A 21651-nucleotide genomic window follows, 5' to 3' on the forward strand; every position below is an offset into this window, starting at 1 on the left:
ATGCAGCGGATACATAACTTGGAGGAAGCGCGAATACTACTGCCGGAGGTGAATCCCCCGGCTGATAAAACTGGGAAGAGCTCCGAGGCAGCTAAAGCCAGAGGAGTCCATCAGTCTTGTCCCCGATGGACCCGTGTGGCACAGGGCAAAGGTCGACTCACTAGACAACAATCGGGACTGCGACCTACATTATTTGGACGAACACTGACTTGATATACCTCATAGGGAACGGAAGTGCGGATGAGGATCGTTGCGACTACTGTGGCTAAGAGTACATTCTTATAATTTCTTGGTTTTGTATGGATGTATATATGGGCCGGAAGCTTTACCCTCTGTCTGCTGGTAGGGGGGGTATATTATGAAGCTCAGTGTGGGCATGCTAAAGGCGGCCGCTTTCTCTACATTTCATCCTGAGGTCTTTATGGCCCGCTTTTTGATCATGGGGGGGGGGATAAAGGGGTTTGGGGGGATTGTTGACCCATAGGGATATTAGAGGGTTTGGGTTAGAGATATTGGTGACGAGAAACAAGATAGTACTGATTGCTCACCTAAATGCTAAGTATGGAAATCTAGCTTTTGTTTCTGTAAAACTGTTATGGCATTTATAACGTGTATGTCATTGAATGTACGAGGTCTGAATTCCCACTGTTATGGCATTTATAACGTGTATGTCATTGAATGTACGAGGTCTGAATTCCCCTATCAAACAAAAAAGGTTATTTAAAGAGGCTACTAGGTTGGGGGCAGATGTTATTTTTATCAAAGAGACTCATCTGTTAGCGAAACATGAGTACCTACTTAACAATAGATTATACCCTCAGATTTATCTGGCCTCCAGCTGGGTGAGCCCAAAGACCTCGGGAGTGGGAATCCTGTTGAAAAAGGGGCACCCTTGGGTGGTTATGGGGCGGGTCGTTATGTGCTCTTAGTAATGAAGAGTGCAGGGCGAACTTGCACGCTGGTAAACATCTACGCTCCCAACTAAGCTCAAGGGGAGTTTTATGACCAACTGATCTTAAAACTATCTAAACACATACAGGGTGAACTTCTAGTGAGGGGGGGGGGGGGGGATTTTAGCTTAACTCTAGATCCTGTGCTGGATAACTCCTCTAGGGTAGCCACATATGCTAGAGCGGAAGAGGCAAATTAATGAGGTTTATCAATGACTGGGGATTGGTTGACATTTGGAGGGTTACGCACGGTCAGGAAAGAGATTATACCTGCTACTCGGCACCACAGGACTCTCATTCCCGAGTAGATCTTTGTTTGGGCAGTGCGGGAGTACTATCAGGCACACTAGCTACCGTTATTCACAGACGCACGTGGTTGGATCATGCCCCTATAACCGTCGTGGTTAGAGGACAAGGGATACCGTCGGGTACGGGAAGTTGGAGATTTCCAGACACTTTAGTGGATGACCCTATATATGTTAAGCGCATAGAGGAGGACATATGGGAGTTTATCCATCATAATGATGCCCCTGAGGTTACACCTGATATTCTCTGGGAAAACCTCAAAGTAGTACTGAGGGGGAAATTTATCTTGATACAAGCATATATACATAAATCTGGTAGGCAAAAGGAATGGGATCTTAGAATATACAGCGGTTGGACACCCTCACTAAACATCATCAGGCTACTCCTGAACAAGTGGAAGCACTACATAAAGATAGGATACAGCTAGCTGTCTTAGAACTTAACACCATATAAGAACGATTACAGCGTATACAACAAGAATATTATGACTTCCTATATAATAAAACTCACCTCCAACGTTCTAATGCATGGGACCGTGGCTCCCTCAGCAGGTGGTCTACTAGGCAGCATGGAACTCAATGACGTCAACAAACACAGCTGAACACAGGAACTGGGTGCTGGCACGTGCAAAAAAAAAGAAAAAAAAAGGCACCAGACCCACAGTAACAAAAAAAAAAAACCCCAAAAGGGTGAAGAGAGAGCCTCCGGGCAACTCAGCAGGGGCCCTCGACCACACTGCAAGCTGCAGGAAGCTGAATCGCCCTCCAGTCCTGCACTAACCAAAAAAAAAAAAAAAAAAGTGAACACACAGGCTCCGGGCACCTCAGCAAGCAGCAGGAAGCTGAACAGCCCTCTGGACCCGCACTAACAAAACAAAAACAAAGGTGAAGAGACAGCCTCCAGCCTATCAGCAGGGGTCGACTATAATGCAAGCTGCTTGAAGCCTAGCAGACGGACCAACTTTCCTAACAGCAGGTACACTTATGGAAGAGAAAGGGCAGGAAAAAAAAAGAGCACAATCAGGAGATTAAAAAAAAAAAAGAAAAGGAACTGAAAAACCGGGGGGGGGGGGGGGGGGGGGGGGAGGGGGGAACTACCCTGCACCTCAGACAGAAGGAAGGGGTCATACACACACACACAACACACAGTCTTTCACTCTTTGTGTGACACACACTCTCAAACACACACACTCTCTGTCTGACACACACACATGTTCTCTCTCACATGCAGGGAGGGGGGGAGGAAAAGAGAGGGGCCTGGAACTTCAAGGGGAGACAGACAAAAACACATGGAGAGGGGGGAGAGAACAGAATGAGAGGGAAAGGAGAGAGGACAAATGTTACACATGGATGGATGGAGGGCATGGACAAAAGAGCACAATCGCAGGATTAAAACAAGGAAAAGTTACTGAAAATACAAACACATGGGGGGGGAGGGGACGACCCTGCAACACGGACAGAAGGAAGGGGTCATGCACACACACAAATACACACACACACACACTCAGACTCACTGCTCGCCCCTGTGGTCCCAGAACTTCAAACACAAAAGGTGGGGGTAACTGCACATCTGACAGAATGAGGGGGTCATGCACACACGCAGACACATACTCTGGCACACTGTAGCTCTGTGTCACACACACACACACTCTTTTCCACTATCTGTGTCTCACTGTGACACACACTCAAACACACACACTTTACTAACAACTCTACAGATACCAAAAAAAACCCATTGCTAGCGCCCGTTTCCTTACAAACAGAAACGGGCCTTTTTTACTAGTTAATAATAAGGCTAGTAAGCTGTTGGCCTATAATTTGAAGCAACTGTCCTATTGTAACGCTATAGGCTCAGTAAGGGATGAAAAGGGGCAGATCTGTGATCAACTAGCTGATATCCAGAGAGTGTTTTTACAGTTTTATGAGCACTTATATAAACCAGAATGCCTCCCCCCCCCCCCCCCATGGGAAATATTCAGTCATTCCTGGAGAGGGTAGATATCCCCAACTTAACGGGGGTGGAGCAGGAACAGTTATCAGCCCCCGTGAAGCTCGAGGAAATTTTAGTGGCAATTAAAAGCTTACCTAATGGGAAAACTCCAGGTTTAGATGGATATGGCAATCGCTTCTAGAAATGTTATAGTTCTTTATTGGCCCCACTACTACTTAGTTTTTAATTGGATTTCCACTAACACTACTCTACCGCTATCTTGGAGACTGGCAAATATTACTTTATTGCTTAAACCTCATAAGGATCCTCACAGCTGTTGGATCATACCGCCCAATATCACTATTAGGGCCTGACTATAAGATTTTCACAAGGGGTACTACCGCGACTAATTCAGGCTGACCAGGCAGGCTTTATTCAAAATAGACAAACTTTTGATAACACTAGACGAGCACTCCATTTACTGGAGAAATTGCAAGATCAGGGTGAACTTGCGGTTTTCCTGTCATTGGATGCAGAGAAGGACTTTGATAGGGTCCTTTGGCCCTATCTTTTCACACTCATGGAAAAGCTGCGGTTCTCGGGGAAGTTCTTCCAGTGGGTTCAGGCACTATATAGACATCCAATGGCACAATTGAAAATTAATAATACCAATACCACGCCCTTTGAATTATACCGAGGTACACGAGAGGGTTGTGCTCTCTCACCCTGTACCTATGAAACCATTGGCCGCCCTTATATGAGAATATCCAGTGGTGCAGGGGATACGGGTGGGCCGTCAGGATATTATTAGGTTGTTTGCTGATGATGTGCTCCTCACTGTCTGTGGTAATGGCTTTAAAATTAATGTGCAGAAATTGGAGCTCATGCCTATCAATGTTCCCTATGAGTTGCAGCTCTCGTTAAAGACAATCTTTCCATTTAAATGGACCCACAGTTTTATTCGATACTTGGGGGTTAATCTGCCAGCAAAGGTTGGCGACGTATTTCGAGAGAACTTTCCCTCTAAATTGAAGGAGTTAATTGTGGAGTTGGAAAGATGGGGAGGTCTCAGTTTATCATGGGTGGGCAGAAGAGCAGCGGTGAAGATGTCGCTACTGCCTAAATTGCTTTATTTGTTTATGGCTCTGCCTATTGATATACCATTTTCATTTTTTAAGTCACTCAATAGAAAAGTGTTTGCGTTCATCTGGCGCAAGAGGCCTCCAAAAGTAAATAGGAATATCCTGTATCAGACCAGAAAGGGTGGCGACATGGGGGTTTCAAACTTTATACTGTATCATAGGGCAACACAGCTTCAAACAGTGGCTATATGGCAGAAGGGGCTCTTTAAACCATGGACATACATTAATCAACAGATGTTGGGAGATACTCCCCTCTGGGCAGTTCCCTGGCTCCTCTTGTCAACTTTATGGGGGCTCCTTCCCCGGATAGCAGGGCAGATGGGTGTGGTGTTGGGAGCCTGGGTGAAGTGTAGCTCAAATATGTTCCCTGATCGGAGGTACCATTTAACAACCTACTACTACTACTACTACTTAGCATTTCTACAGCAACCCCTATCGTGTATGCAATGGGATTCCCCCCTCCCCAGGAAAAACTGACTTCACCTGTCACATATGGGCAGCAGCATTCTTCCGGGATCTGGGTATAGGGAGAATGTATTGCGTTTGATGCATTGAAAGAGGACTATGGTTTGTTAGACAGAGATAGTTTTCAGTATCTACAAATTAAAGATTTTATTCAGCGTAGAGCTAAAATAGATTTAATGTTGGCAGAAAATGAGCTGGAAAGTGCTATGTGCTCTGGTACTGGCAGGGGAGGAATCTCTAGGATATACCTTGCCTTGCTTCACAGATCCCAGCCTCTGCGTAAGTGTCAAAATAAAAGGGAATCAATGCTATCTCTTACTTATGACCCCCACAAAATGGACAAAGACATTTAAGTACTTGTTGAGACTTTCTGTGGCAACCCCCTTGGTGCAAAATGGCTATAAGATGTTATACCAATGGTACTTTACGCCATACAAGCTGTCTCGAAAATTTAAGTCAGGGTCAGCAGCATGCTGGCGCCAATGTGGGGAAACCGGTACTTTCTGGCATATCTGGTGGTCCTGCCCTATTATTCAAGGTTTCTGGTCAGACCTTCACTCCCAGCTGTTGAAGGGGTTTCCAGGGCTTCCAAACCCGGTGCCTGGCGCTTGCCTCCTGAATGTACAACCACTGGGCATCAAGAAGGATCTTCACTATCTTCTACCCTACATCTACACAGCAGTCCAGATAGTGATTGCGAAATATTGGAAGCAAGCTGCAGCACCTTCAGTTACACAAGTCTTCAACAAGGTAGACTATTGCTGTCTTATGGCGAAGCTCACTGCTAAAAAGCGGGGTCACATTGCTCAATTCACAAAAATGTGGGCTCCTTATATGAAATTCCGAGACATATCAGTTTGAATGTATAGGGTTGGCAGAATGATGGGTTCAGTTCGAGTCACCATATCTGAATTTAATGTTGGGCTTGGTTATGCAAGTAAGGGTAGGGTGGAGGGAGTGTTTTCAACGGGAGGGAGGACTTTGGGTGTGTTAATATGACAATATGTAATAGGTATGAAGAATGGGGTGGTTTTCTTTTGTTGTACATATAACTTTAATCTTTGAAAATAAGAGTATTTAAAAAAAACGTCCATAGTACCTGAAGATTGGAGGGTGGCCAATGTGACGCCGATTTTTAAAAAGGGTTCTAGGGGTGATCTGGGAAATTATAGACCAGTAAGCCTGACGTCGCTGCCAGGCAAAATATTGGAAACTATTATAAAGAATAAAATTACAGAACACGTAGACAAACATGGGTTCAGCCGAGGGAAGTCTTGCCTCACTGATTTGCTTCGTTTCTTTGAAGGTGTGAATAAACATATGGCTAAAGGTGAGCCGGTTGATATAGTGTATCTAGATTTTCAGAAAGCTTTTGACAAAGTTCTTCATGAGACTCCTGAGAAAATTAGAGTCATGGGATAGGAGGCAATGTTTTGGTGTGGATTAGGAATTGGTTATTGAATAGAAAAGAGAAGGTAGGATTAAATGGTCAATGGAGGAGGGTGAACAGTGGAGTGCTGCAGGGATCTGTACTGGGACTGGTGCTGTTTAACATATTTATAAATGATATGGAAGTTGGAACTAGTGAGGTGATCAAATTTGCAGATGATACAAAAATATTTGAGGTTGTTCAAACACATGCAGACTGTGAAATATTGCAGGAAGACCTTAGGAAATTGGAAGACTAGGAGGCATATTTTCAAAGCACTTAGCCTTCCAAAGTTCCATAGAAACCTATGGAACTTTGGAAGGCTAAGTGCTTTGAAAATATGCCTCTAGTCGTCCAAATGCAGATGAAATTTAATGTGGACAAATGCAAGGTGATGCACATTGGAAAGAATAATCCGAATCATAGTTACCTGATGCTAAAGTCCACCTTGGTGGGGGGGGGGGGGGGGGGGTCAGCACTCAAGAAAAAGACCTAGGTGTCGTTGTAGATAATACGCTGAAATCTTCTGCTCTGTCTTTCGACAGCCAAAAAGTCAAACAGGATGCTACAATTAGTAGGAAAGGTATGGTGAATAAGACCAAAAATGCTAAAATGCCTTTGTATCGCTCCATGGTGCGTCCGCACCTCAAGTATTGCATTCAGTTCTGGTCGCCATTTCTCAAAAAAATATGTGTAATTAGAAAAGGCTCAAAGAAGAGTGACCAAAATGATAAAGGGGATGTAACTGCTCTCGTATGAGGAAAGGCTAAAGAGATTAGGGCTCTTCAGCTTGGAAAAGAGACAGATGAGGGGAGATATGATTGAGGTCTACAAAATCCTGAGTGGTGTAGAATGGGTAGAAGTGAATCGATTTTTTTTTACTCATTCCAAAAATACAAAGACTAAGGGACACTTGAGGAAGTTACATGGAAATACTGTTAAAACAAATAGGAGGAAATATTTTTTTCACTCATCGAATAGTTAAGCTCTGGAACTGTTTGACGGAGGATGTGGTAACAGCGGTTAACATATCTGGGTTTAAAAAAGGTTTGGACAAATTCCTGGAGGAAAAGTCCATAGTCTGCTATTGAAACAGACATGGGAAGCAACAGCTTGCCCTGGGATTTGTAATATGACGTGTTGCCACTATTTTTTTTTTTAATTACATTTGTACCCTGCGCTTTCCCACTCATGGCAGGCTCAATGCGGCTTACATGGGGCAATGGAGGGTTAAGTGACTTGCCCAGAGTCACAAGGAGCTGCCTGTGCCTGAAGTGGGAATCGAACTCAGTTCCCCAGGACCAAAGTCCACCACCCTAACCACTAGGCCACTCCTCCACTGTTGCTACTATTTGAGATTCTACATGGAATGTTGCTATTCCACTAGAAGTTGGCCCTTGCAGATCACCAATGTGGCCGCGCAGGCTTCTACATGGAATGTTGCTAGTGGAATAGCAACATTCCATGTAGAATCGCCAATAGTAGCAACATTCTATGTAGAATCTCCAATAGTAGCAACAGAATCTCAATAGTAGTAACATTCCATGTAGAATCTCCAATAGTAGCAACGTTCCATGTAGAATCTCCAATAGTATCTATTTTATTTTTGTTACAATGAGGCTTACATGGGACAATGGAGGGTTAAGTGACTAGCCCAGAGTCACAAGGAGCTGCCTGTGCCTGAACTGGGAATTGAACTCAGTTCCCCAGGAACAAAGTCCACCACCCTAACCACTAGGCCACTCCTCCACGTGCAGGACGTCAGACTCACAGAAACAGAAGCCTGCGCAGACTTCTACATGGAATGTTGGTAGTGGAATAGCAACATTCTATGTAGAATCTCCAATAGTAGCAACAGAATCTCAATAGTAGCAACATTCCATGTAGAATCTCCAATAGTATCTATTTTATTTTTGTTACATTTGTACTCTGCGCTTTCCCACTCATGGCAGGCTCAATGCGGCTTACATGGGGCAATGGAGGGTTAAGTGACTTGCCCAGAGTCACAAGGAGCTGCCTGTGCCTGAAGTGGGAATCGAACTCAGTTCCCCAGGACCAAAGTCCACCACCCTAACCACTAGGCCACTCCTCCACTGTTGCTACTATTTGAGATTCTACATGGAATGTTGCTATTCCACTAGAAGTTGGCCCTTGCAGATCACCAATGTGGCCGCGCAGGCTTCTGCTTCTGTGAGTCTGACATCCTGCACGTACGTGCAGGATGTCAGACTCACAGAAACAGAAGCCTGCGCAGCCTTCTACATGGAATGTTGCTAGTGGAATAGCAACATTCCATGTAGAATCGCCAATAGTAGCAACATTCTATGTAGAATCTCCAATAGTAGCAACAGAATCTCAATAGTAGTAACATTCCATGTAGAATCTCCAATAGTAGCAACGTTCCATGTAGAATCTCCAATAGTATCTATTTTATTTTTGTTACAATGAGGCTTACATGGGACAATGGAGGGTTAAGTGACTAGCCCAGAGTCACAAGGAGCTGCCTGTGCCTGAACTGGGAATTGAACTCAGTTCCCCAGGAACAAAGTCCACCACCCTAACCACTAGGCCACTCCTCCACGTGCAGGACGTCAGACTCAGAAACAGAAGCCTGCGCAGACTTCTACATGGAATGTTGGTAGTGGAATAGCAACATTCCATGTAGAATCTCCAATAGTAGCAACATTCCATGTAGAATCTCCAATAGTATCTATTTTATTTTTGTTACATTTGTACCCTGCGCTTTCCCACTCATGGCAGGCTCAATGCGGCTTACATGGGGCAATGGAGGGTAAGTGACTTGCCCAGAGTCACAAGGAGCTGCCTGTGCCTGAAGTGGGAATCGAACTCAGTTCCCCAGGACCAAAGTCCACCACCCTAACCACTAGGCCACTCCTGGTTTCTGCCATGTACTTGTGACCTGGCTTGGCCACTATTTGGAAAGCAAGATACTGGGCTGGATGGACCGTTGGTCTGATCCAGTATGGCTACCCTTATGTTCTTATGTTTGTGAACAATTCAGACTTCAGAAACGCTCATTTTTTAAGCTATACTCTTTTTATACTGTATATTTTAATGTTGCTGAGTATCTGAGCCCTGTTCTCCTCATTGCTTTTTTTTTTTTTAGTATTCATCTCTCATGCAGCTGCCACCTTTTGTGTGATTTCTTTTTTTTTTTTCCAGATCAGATATATCTTGGAATTTATTATTTCCATTTGATTCAGCCCCCCCGCCCCCTCTTGCCCATGCCAGCCTCCTACCTCTCTCCACACATGCACACACACAAATGCCTCTCCTGGGAGCTGCAGTCCGTGCATAGAAGGTACCTGCTACCAATGCTGCAGCATTACTATTGACTTGTGTTCCCTGATCTCAACAAAACATTCCACTCGATTGTCACCAGCGGGGCTAGCTGGTCTCCTGCCAGGGGGGACACAGGACAACAGCAGCGCAGGCCCCTTCTTCCTATTTCCCCATCGATCAAGGTGTTAACTGAGAGAAGTGACATTTCATACAGACTGGCACATTTCGGCAAACAGGGAGGAAAACAATGATTCAGTGACGGGGGGGAGGGAAAGATGGAGGAGGGCAGCTTCCTGGGGTGTTTCAAAGCAAGAGGAGCCAAGGACTGAAACTGATGAGTTCATAAGCAACCATCTCTCTCTCTCTCTCAATGCACGTGGGAGGAAATAACAGCCGTCCTCGCTATAACAATGCAAATGCTAATGAATGAAATTTTAAATTCTGGCTGATCCTACAACCTTTTTCATCTTGAACCACTTACTTCTGTCCTGCGAAAAGAGAGTGGACTTAAGGCACCAGTTGTGTGATACAAGCTACAAAATATGCAACGAAAATTGAAACAGGCTGGCCCTATGTTTCAGGCTCCATTATTTTCTCAGAATATTACAGGTACTAAGTTTCTTTTTGTCTGGCAGGTCAAGCTGAGGTTGGGTGCATTCGAATGGTGACCCACCCGATCCTGGGGAGTAGTGTCTGCCGGTAGAAGGAGGAGAGTAAGTCTCAGAGGAGACTTCGTTCTGGGCTAATAGAGATATTGAAGTCACTTAGGCTTGTCACCTGGGGTGAAGGAAACATGTATAAAGACATGGAGAAGTCAAAAGAACTATAATAAACAGAATCAAAATTAAAACAGGAGAAGAAGAGAAATAACAGAAAAAGAACATGAATTGGAGAAAATAAATGAGAAATGTGGGTTAGAGCAGATAAGCATTCATTTGTCTTTGTGTTGTAAGAAGCCTCAAATTTAGGCCTTTTCCCTTGTTTTATGAGCGCCCAGTTTATGCAGAATAGCTATTCCAGGCTGTGACATGCTTAAAGCCTGTTTTAGATACAGCGGTAGATCATACTACATAGTAACAAAGTAGAGGACGGCAGAAAAGATCTGCACGGTCCATCCAGTCTGCCCAACAGGATAAACTCATATGTGCTACTTTTTGTGTATACCCTACCTTGATTTGTACCTGTCCTCTTCAGGGCACAGACCGTATAAGTCTCCCCAGCACTATCCCCGCCTCCCAACCACCAACCCCGCCTCCCACCACCAGCTCTGGTACAGACCGTATAAGTCTGCCCAGCACTATCCCCGCCTTCCAACCACCAGCCCCGCCTCCCACCACCGGCTCTGCCACCCAATCTCGGCTAAGCTCCTGAGGATCCATTCCTTCTGAACAGGATTCCTTTATGTTTATCCCACGCATGTTTGAATTCCGTTTTCATTTCCACCACCTCCCTGGCTAATATGGGAATTTGTGGGGAGGTTTACAAATGGTTTGAGGGATTCCTAAAAAAAATAGATCTTAACAGGTAAAAATGAATGATGTTATATCAACTGCATGGATTTCAGAGTACGGTGTACCACAGGGATCCCCGATCTCCCCAATATTGTTCAGTGTCCTACTAGCCCCATTAGGAAGGAATTTAAATAGCATGGGATTTAACCCTTTTATTGACACAGATGGCAATACTATGCATATCCTTTTCTTAAATGACATTTCAGAGATACGAAACACATTACGGATAGGCCTAAATATAATGGAACAATGGGCTATGACTTTTAAACTCAATTAGAGAAAGAACTACATTCCTTGTACTATTATGCTCATAATCACCTCTTATCCCAATTTCACAATTGACCAAAATGTCTATCCTATTGATATGAAACTAAAAATTCTAGGTGTTGTCTTTCACCAACATCTTTCTTTCGTAGACCAAACTCCTGCAGTAATTGCCAAAATGTTCAAGACCGGGTGGAAACTAAAAAGAGTTAGAAATTAACAAGAATTCATTTAGATTACTAGTTCAAACACTAACACTCTCAGCAACTGGAAGTAAAGAATCTGTACTTAAATTTCTTCAGAGAGCACAAAATACAGCAGCACGATTAATTTCTGGGGTACCAAAATTTAATAAAGCCACCCCTTTACTTATTGCATTACATTGGCTTCCAGTGAAAGGTTGGATCATGTTTAAAACATGCACATTAATATTTAAAATGTTGTTTGTGATGGCTCCAGATTATATGACCAGCCTAATTTTCTTATCAACTAGAAATACAAAGCCAAAATCAAGAGAATATTTGTTACTGCACCTACCAACTTCTAAAAAATGTTACTTACAAATCTGTTTATACAACCGGATTTAGTTATCTAGGATCCAAATGGTGGAAATTTGGAACATAAGCTCATATCTTCCATTCCGTAAAGCTTTAAAAACTTGTTTAAAATTGGTTTTCCCTGATGTGACTAAGCCAACCCAGGAGAGAAGAAAAGCTTTTCGTGCGTTAAGAACTGATACTATAGCTTTAGGGGCATCATTTAATTTAAATTACCCCTGTAAATGTAACGTTAAATATTTGGGAACAAAATACGTGTTTTTTCTTCCAGAGCAGTTAAAATATTTCATAGAGCAAAAACGAATATGAGATTTGCAGGATTTATACGGCTATGATCTAAGATAAGGGAAGAGTGATAAAATAATTAAGGTGGATGAATGTGTTAAGCCTTTATTGAAATATTTCTTCTTTAAATCTCATCTCCTGAGTTTATAACGGGTTCCTCCCCCTTTATTTTGTGGTCTAATACAAGATATAAATTTATTATTTTTGATCTTGATGCTTCTAGATTATGCCTGTCTGTTTAAGATGTAAAGGCTTGTAAAGAATATAAATTTTAAAAAAAACTCTATGTAATCATTAATTGAAGAATTATTATGCCAGTGTATGTATATTGTTATATTCACTGTTTTATTGTAAGCCACAATGAACCGAAATTCACTTTTTGGATAATGTGGGATATAAGAATGAATTAATAAATAAATTAAAATTAGAATTGAGTTCAGATCAGGATGTGCTCGGTTCCTCCTGTGTTTTACAGTGAGGGTAGCCATTTTGCAAATATATCCATGTGGGGGTTTTGAATTTGTTTTGCAGTAGTAGCTTAAGGTGAGTTACATTCAGGTATAGTTGGTATTTTCTCTGCCCTTCCCTGAGGCAATGGAGAGTTTAAATGACTTGACCAAGATCACAAGTAGCCACCCTGCAATTTGAATTGGGCTTCCCTGGTTAATCTAATGGTTAGTGCAGTGGTTTGAGAATAAGATGTACCAGGTTTAATTCCCACTTCACATCCTGGTGACTCTAGGCAAGTCACTTAACCCTCCATTGGCTTCCGATCAGGTACCGCATACAGTTCAAGCTTCTCCTACTTACTTACAAATGCACTCGATCTGCAGCCCCTCATTACCTCTCTACCCTCATCTCCCCTTTCGTTCCTACCCGAAACCTCCGCTCACAGGTCAAATCCCTTCTCTTCGTACCCTTCTCTACCACCGCCAACTCCAGGCTCCGCCCTTTCTGCCTCGCCTCGCCCTATGCTTGGAATAAACTCCCTGAACCCATACGCCAAGCCCCCTCCCTGCCCATCTTCAAATCCTTACTCAAAGCCCACCTCTTCAATGTCGCCTTCGGCACATAACCATTATACCTCTAGTCAGGAAATCTAGACTGCCCCAACTTGACATTTCGTCCTTTAGATTGTAAGCTCCTTTGAGCAGGGACTGTCCTTCTTTGTTAAACTGTACAGCGCTGCGTAACCCTAGTAACGCTTTAGAAATGTTAAGTAGTAGTAGGTACAAAATAAGTACCTGTATATAATATGTAAACCGCTTTGACTGCAACAGGAGAAAGGCAGTAAATCAAATCCCCTTTCCTTTCCTTTAACCATGAGGCTATTCCTCACCCCATTGTAAGATCAGAAATACATGTCTAACTTTCTAGCCTCCCCAAACCATACCCTTTTGAAATCTTTGCATTCCGGGGATCTCCAGATGTGAATAGCAGCTTTTTGAAATTGCCTTTTACACATGTATATAATCTACACATGGAAATGCTACTATTTGCATGTGGAGATGCTTTTAAAATGACCTCCGTACAGCACACGGAGCTGTTAGTCTGCAAAATCACTTCAGAGTCCCCATCAGTACAGAATCTAAAATATATTGACTCTCCCCCATGAGCTGCCTCTGACTGTGATTTTGGCAGTCAAAAAGCACAAGTTGAAGGGAAGGTGGAAAACAAAAACCAGGCCACAGTAGGCTGACCTGACTTCCAGGTTAGGAAGAAAATATATTTAGGCCTCACAATCAATAAATGCTTTTAAGCTGAGACTTTTGTTTTTCCTCCGTGAAAAAAAATCTCTGCTACCAAAGTCTGGATGTATTTTTTTTTTTTTTTATTGATTGATTCACCTTTTATGCAAACAGTACTGTGAGCATCCTTATTAGTTACAGCACCTGAAAAACAAGCAGGCAGCCACTTCTGGAATGGAAATCCGTGCACACTGCATGATAACTCCTTAAAGGGGAGAGGGGGAGCTTGCAGGGCTTTAAGTGGAGTCACCTGCATCCATTTAGTCTGCCCCAGCTGGGTAAAAATAAGTTGTGTAAGGAAACAGAGGTTTTTTTTTTTATTATTACCGCGCTTTCCCACTCATGGCAGGCTCAATGCGGCTTACATGGGGCAATGGAGGGTTAAGTGACTTGGCCAGAGTCACAAGGAGCTGCCTGTGCCGGGAATCGAACTCAGTTCCTCAGGACCAAAGTCCACCACCCTAACCACTAGGCCACTCCTCCACCCTAACCACTAGGCCACTCCTCCACTGTTGCTACTATTTGAGATTCTACATGGAATGTTGCTGTTCCAACATTTCATGTAGAAGTCGGCCCTTGCAGATCACCAATGTGGCCGCGCAGGCTTCTGCTTCTGTGAGTCTGACGTCCTGCACGTACGTGCAGGACGTCAGACTCAAAGAAACAGAAGCCTGCGCAGCCTTCTACATGGAATGTTGCTAGTGGAATAGTAACATTCCATGTAGAATCTTCAATAGTATCTATTTTATTTTTGTTACATTTGTACCCTGCGCTTTCCCACTCATGGCAGGCTCAATGTGGCTTACATGGGGCAATGGAGGGTTAAGTGACTTGCCCAGAGTCACAAGGAGCTGCCTGTGCCTGAAGTGGGAATTGAACTCAGTTCCTCAGTTCCCCAGGACCAAAAGTCCACCACCCTAACCACTAGGCCACTCCTCCACTGTTGCTACTATTTGAGATTCTACATGGAATGTTGCTATTCCACTAGCAACATTCCATGTAGAAGTCGGCCCTTGCAGATCACCAATGTGGCCGCGCAGACTTCTGCTTCTGTGAGTCTGGGACATCAGACTCACAGAAACAGAAGCCTGCGCAGCCTTCTACATGGAATGTTGCTAGTGGAATAGCAACATTCCATGTAGAATCTCCAATAGTAGCAACATTCCATGTAGAATCTCCAATAGTATCTATTTTATTTTTGTTACATTTGTACCCTGCGCTTTCCCACTCATGGCAGGCTCAATGCGGCTTACATGGGGCAATGGAGGGTTAAGTGACTTGCCCAGAGTCACAAGTTGCTGCCTGTGCCTGAAGTGGGAATCAAACTCAGTTCCCCAGGACAAAAGTCCACCACCCTTACCACTTGGCCACTCCTCCACTGTTGCTACTATTGGAGATTCTACATGGAATGTTCTATTCCACTAGCAACATTCCATGTAGAAGTCGGCCCTTGCAGGTCACCAATGTGGCCGCGCAGGCTTCTACATGGAATGTTGCTAGTGGAATAGCAACATTCCATGTAGAATCTCCAATAGTAGCAACATTCCATGTAGAATCTCCAATAGTATCTATTTTATTTTTGTTACATTTGTACCCTGCGCTTTCCGACTCATGGCAGGCTCAGTGCGGCTTACATGGGGCAATGAAGGGTTAAGTGACTTGCCCAGAGTCACAAGGAGCTGCCTGTGCTGGAGGTGAGAATCAAACTCAGTTCCTCAGTTCCCCAGGACCAAAGTCCACCACCCTAACCACTAGGCCACTCCTCCGCTCACATGTGAGCTGCAATTTTATCCCACAAAGCCAGAAAACTCCAGGGTACAGACCCACCCGACTCTAAAGGGGATGATATAGGGTTTTGAGATTGTTTTGAGGGGTTATTCTTCAGCTCCTAGGGCTTGAGATCAGGTTAAATGATAGGGATACTCGTTGAGAGGATACACTTTAATATTGTACACACATTAGTTCAAGTGTAATAGTATGCTAAAACTTCTTAATTGTTCAAAGTGTTTTAAATTAGACTGTACGCCACCTTGAACTTGATATTTAAGTGGATTATAAATGCCAAAATTCAAGTCCATTTAAAAGACCAGTATTTAAAAATAAAAATAAAGCAGAACTTAGGTTCGAGGCCTAAACTTTCATCTGAAAGTTTGTCTAAATTTACGTTCCTAAGCATAAGGGCCCAAATTTAGGCCTCTGATGTACCCAGAACTGAGATTCATTGCTTCGTTCCTAACTCTTTCCCATTCTTCTATCCGTGAAACCGAGCATGCTCGGAAGAGGCCCACCCCTCTGCGCACGCTGAGTTTTGCAGAATCAAACTTGTGTAGGGGTGAGGCCTGGTGCAGTGGCTCAGGGAATATGAAGACCATAGGTAGGGGAAGTGCTTCTGCTGGTGAGGCTTAGGGACCTCCGCTAGGTTAGGTAGGTGGGGGTTACAGGGGGGCCAAAGATGGGCAGCAGGATGGGGTAAAATTTTGTGTGCCTTCCTCCCCCGTGTGCCTGTTTTAGACTCTTATAGTCTGGCGAGTAGTCAAACTAGGGCATGAAGCTATTGCCTGTTTCCCAAATCACCTATTTATCTTCCTCATTTTCTCTGTTAGTCTCCTAAACCCTTTGAAAATCATCCTAGTCTATATATATATAAAAGGCAACCCCAACGTTTTGAAGCCTCCACGGAAGTTGAGGCGCCCGAGATATCCGGTGTGCCCGGGAGTGTCTGCACCGCCCTCACGTCAAAACGTCATGACGCGTCAAAACGTCATGACGTCGAGGGCGGAGGTATTGCCACTCGAGGGCCGAAACGGCCCACAGCGAACAAGGCAAGTAGCTTCGAGGGACGGAGGGAGGGGGCCCCTTGCTAGCGCCCGTTTCATTCCGCTCAGAAACGGGCATTTTTTCCTAGTATAGTATAAATGCTAAATAGTAGTAGTAGTAGTTTATGTAACTTGATATGCCGCACTTCTTGAGGAAGCATAACAGCTGTGTACAATAAAACAATAAATTCAAATGTAGAGGAAAGGAACTCCATTTAAAATATAGGTTAGAAAAAGAAGAAATACGTTACAAATACTGTGTGCCCTGCCATCCACTGACCACCTAATTACCATAGGCTTGCTGAACAAAATTTCATAAAAGATTGTTCCATATGCAAAGTCAGTGGAAGAGAATTCCAAAGTGGGGCTGCATTAAAAAAAAAAAAAAAGTCACAGTACAGTACTTTGTGTTACAGTTCAAATTTTATACTGAGTACGAAGTTGTTCTGAAAGCCAATGATGTAATTTAAGCCACGGATAATCGAGTCCCGCCATTTGTTGTGTTCAGGTCAGGAGAGTTAAAAAAGCTTGCATACATCAACTTTTCACAAGTCCCTGCACTGCTTTGTCTCGCTTAGCCACTCGCACAAAGGGTCAGGTTTAAAGTATGCTAGCTTTCAAAGAGACATTATTATTATTATTATTAACAGTTGTATAGCGCTACCAGATGCACGCAACGCTGAACACCTGACACAGAGAGACAGTCCCTGCTCAATAGAGCTTACAATCTAAAAATACAGACAGACAAGACAATTAAGGGCGAGGGAAGTACTGGGTGAGAAGGAACAAGGGGAGGGCAGTTGAGTAGTGGCTAGGAGCCTAAAGCAGTGGTGAAAAGGTGGGTTTTCAGCACAGATTTGAAAACAGGTAGAGATGGAGCTAGACGTACAGACTCAGGAAGTCTATTCCAGGCAAAAGGTGCCGTGAGGGAAAAGGAACGAAGTCTGGAGTTAGCAGTGGAGGAGAAGGGGGACGACAAGAGAGATTTGTCCAGTGAGCGAAGTTCACGGGGAGGAATGTAGAGAGAGATGAGAGTGGAGACGTAATGGGGGGCTGCAGAGTGGGTGCATTTAAAGGTCAGTAAGAGAAGTTTGAACTGTATGCGGAAGCAGACAGGGAACCAGTGAAGTGACTTGAGGAGTGGGCTAGTGTGGGTATAACGATTTTGGTGGAAAATAAGTCGTGCTGCAGAATTTTGGACAGACTGGAGAGGAGAGAGATGGCTGAGTGGAAGACCTCTGTGTCACATTGCCTCTGTGTTCTTTGAAAGACAGCATAAAGTGTGCGTACAAAAAGGAGCCACATGCTTGGCAATTATATGGACTGTTTGAATAATGCTCCCAGAGAATCTAGGCCTCGTATCCTGTGTCCTCTTCCCACCTACTGTTATTACAAGTGCTTGGAAACTTTTGTTCCCTAGACCAAGCAGTTGTAACTTGGGGGTCACTGGGTGTCTCATAGGGTCCCTTTTACAAAGCAGCGGTAAGCGTAACGCGAGCTTACCACTCACTAAAAAGGAACTACCGCCGGGCTACCACAGCAGCCGGATGGTAGTTCCCACCCCCAGCACGCTGTCATAGCCGGCGTGTACTTGATGATAATTGGGCGGTGTCGTGCGCTGCCCGGTTGCTGCCAGGTTAGCGTAGGAGCCCTTACCGCTGCCTCAGTGGGTGGTAGTAAGGGCTCCCCTCCCCCGAAATGGCCGTACTTGCCGCGCGGCCATTTCGTTTAAAAAAAAAAAAAAGAAAGACTTCCCTTTACCTGCTGCGTTAAAAGGGGGCCTCGGTGCGCATCAAGAACACGCTGACGCCAGCGCAGGCCCCCTTTTGCTGCAGCTTCGTAAAAAGGGGGCCCATAGTGACTCTGTCATCAACGAGGGAGAACAACCATGTAGACCTTAAAGGCTTCTTGGTTTTCCCAGTGCCCTGAAAAAGGAAATAAAGGTGCAGAGCAAACATGGTCATTAAAGGGGTGGGAGGTGAGGAGGAGGCTTTCCATTGCTCTGTCTGTTTTGAACATGTAGCCAGAAACCTGCACTCTTTCCTTCTTTCCTTTCCAGCTGTGCTGCCCATGGCAGGCAGGTGGGTTATCACCACATCAGCAGACAAAGAGGGACCAGATGTTTGTTAAATGCTTCTTCAGATGCATCTGGTGTCGGACGCCTCCCCAGGTTTTCAGACGTGCAGTGTAACGCCACTCACTGTGCTGAGAAAACACTTAAAAACAACTGGAGTTCAATGAAATAAAATAACACACCAGTTCAGCAGCGTCCCAGTGATAAATAAGCAAGAGAAAATTAATCCAACCAGACGTAGGTTTGCCGCCTCCTCTCTACTCTCTTCAAAGACTGTCAGTTTTGAAGTTGCTTCTTTTAATTTAAAGGTAGTGAAATCCTATAATTCATTGCTCATATTCTCTTCCTTTGCTTTGTTTTCCCCATGCACCCAGATCTGCCCCTTCCCACCTCGAAAGCATCCGTTTATTATGAGTTCTTCCGATTTTCTTCTAAGTAGTGAGCTGTGGTCTGCAGCACATTTGTGAACAGGGGTAGAATCCGTCTGTTGTGAGAACCGTCATTCTGTCCTGGGAGATGGGACATAAACTGGTAGAAAAACTGACGACATTCAAGATTTATAATTATCAGTAGAAATCAAACAAAATAAAACATGGAAAAGAAAATAAGATGATACCTTTTTTATTGGACATAACTTAATACATTTCTTGATTAGCTTTCGAAGGTTGCCCTTCTTCCTAGCTGACAGTGTATATAAGTGAAAACATTCAAGCATTACTATGACAGTCTGACAGGGTGGGAGGATGGGGGTGGGTAGGAGGTATGCATGGGGACATCAAAGCATATCATTGATATTCTAACAGGATGGGTGTGGATAGGTGAGGGGTGGGGAGATCAACAGAGAAATACAGCTTTATGGTTTATAATGGGTTAGGAACCCCAGATCCTTGTTAAGTCCTTTCTGTTGGGTGTTAAAATATTCAATCATTCTGACTTCAAAGGTCTTACGTTCTTGTATGGTTTTAAAGTTACCTTTCATCTCCTTGGTTATCAATAGAAATCAAACAAAATAAACATGGAAAAGAAAATAAGATGATACCTTTTTTATTGGACATAACTTAATACATTTCTTGATTAGCTTTCGAAGGTTGCCCTTCTTCCTCAGATCGGAAATAAGCAAATGTGCTAGCTGACAGTGTATATAAGTGAAAACCTTCAAGCATTACTATGACAGTCTGACAGGGTGGGAGGATGGGGGTGGGTAGGAGGTATGCATGGGGACATCAAAGCATATCATTGATATTCTAACAGGATGGGTGTGGATAGGTGAGGGGAGGGTGATCAACAAAGACATACAGCTTTATGGTTTATAATGGGCTAGGAACCCCAGATCCTTGTTAAGTCCTTTCTGTTGGGTGTTAAAATATTCAATCATTCTGACTTCAAAGGTCTTACGTTCTTGTATGGTTTTAAAGTTACCTTTCATCTCCTTGGTTATCAATAGAAATCAAACAAAATAAAACATGGAAAAGAAAATAAGATGATACCTTTTTATTGGACATAACTTAATACATTTCTTGACTAGCTTTCGAAGGTTGCCCTTCTTCGTCAGATCGGAAATAAGCAAATGTGCTAGCTGACAGTGTATATAAGTGAAACCATTCAAGCATTACTATGACAGTAAAATAGATACCATTGGAGATTCTACATGGAATGTTGCTACTATTGGAGATTCTACATGGAATGTTGCTATTCCACTAGCAACATTCCATGTAGAAGGCTGCGCAGGCTTCTGTTTCTGTGAGTCTGACGTCCTGCACGTACGTGCAGGACGTCAGACTCACAGAAGCAGAAGCCTGCGCGGCCACATAGGTGATCCGCAAGGGCCGACTTCTACATGGAATGTTGTTAGTGGAATAGCAACATTCCATGTAGAATCTATAGAAATCAAACAAAATAAAACATGGAAAAGAAAATAAGATGATACCTTTTTTATTGGACATAACTTAATACATTTCTTGATTAGCTTTCGAAGGTTGCCCTTCTTCCTCAGATCGGAAATAAGCAAATGTGCTAGCTGACAGTGTATATAAGTGAAAACATTCAAGCATTACTATGACAGTCTGACAGGGTGGGAGGATGGGGGTGGGTAGGAGGTATGCATGGGGACATCAAAGCATATCATTGATATTCTAACAGGATGGGTGTGGATAGGTGAGGGGTGGGGAGATCAACAGAGAAATACAGCTTTATGGTTTATAATGGGTTAGGAACCCCAGATCCTTGTTAAGTCCTTTCTGTTGGGTGTTAAAATATTCAATCATTCTGACTTCAAAGGTCTTACGTTCTTGTATGGTTTTAAAGTTACCTTTCATCTCCTTGGTTATCAATAGAAATCAAACAAAATAAAACATGGAAAAGAAAATAAGATGATACCTTTTTTATTGGACATAACTTAATACTTTTCTTGATTACCTTTCGAAGGTTGCCCTTCTTCGTCAGATCGGAAATAAGCAAATGTGCTAGCTGACAGTGTATATAAGTGAAAACATTCAAGCATTACTATGGCAGTCTGACAGGGTGGGAGGATGGGGGTGGGTAGGAGGTATGCATGGGAACATCAAAGCATATCATTGATATTCTAACAGGATGGGTGTGGATATTCCGATCTGACGAAGAAGGGCAACCTTCGAAAACTAATCAAAAAATGTATTAAGTTATGTCCAATAAAAAGGTATCATCTTATTTTCTTTTCCATGTTTTATTTTGTTTGATTTCTATTAATAACCTTAAGAGTGGACTAACACGGCTACCATACTCCTCTACTTAAGATTTATAGTGTAAGCTGGTCATTAGTGACTTGGAAGTGTGGCAGGGCATGTGTTGAGGAGATACGCTTGTCTTTAGTCCATATCTGAATTTCTTTGTTTCT

General features: G+C 43.5%; 1 protein-coding gene across 3 annotated transcripts in view; it reads left to right on the plus strand.

Moving 5' to 3' along the window:
- RBM19 (RNA binding motif protein 19) overlaps positions 1 to 21651 on the plus strand; it is a 258757-nt gene that overhangs the window by 181503 nt on the left and 55603 nt on the right. The window lies entirely within an intron of this gene.

The sequence above is a fragment of the Microcaecilia unicolor genome, chromosome 11, assembly GCF_901765095.1.
Source record: "Microcaecilia unicolor chromosome 11, aMicUni1.1, whole genome shotgun sequence".
NCBI classification, from domain to species: domain Eukaryota; kingdom Metazoa; phylum Chordata; class Amphibia; order Gymnophiona; family Siphonopidae; genus Microcaecilia; species Microcaecilia unicolor.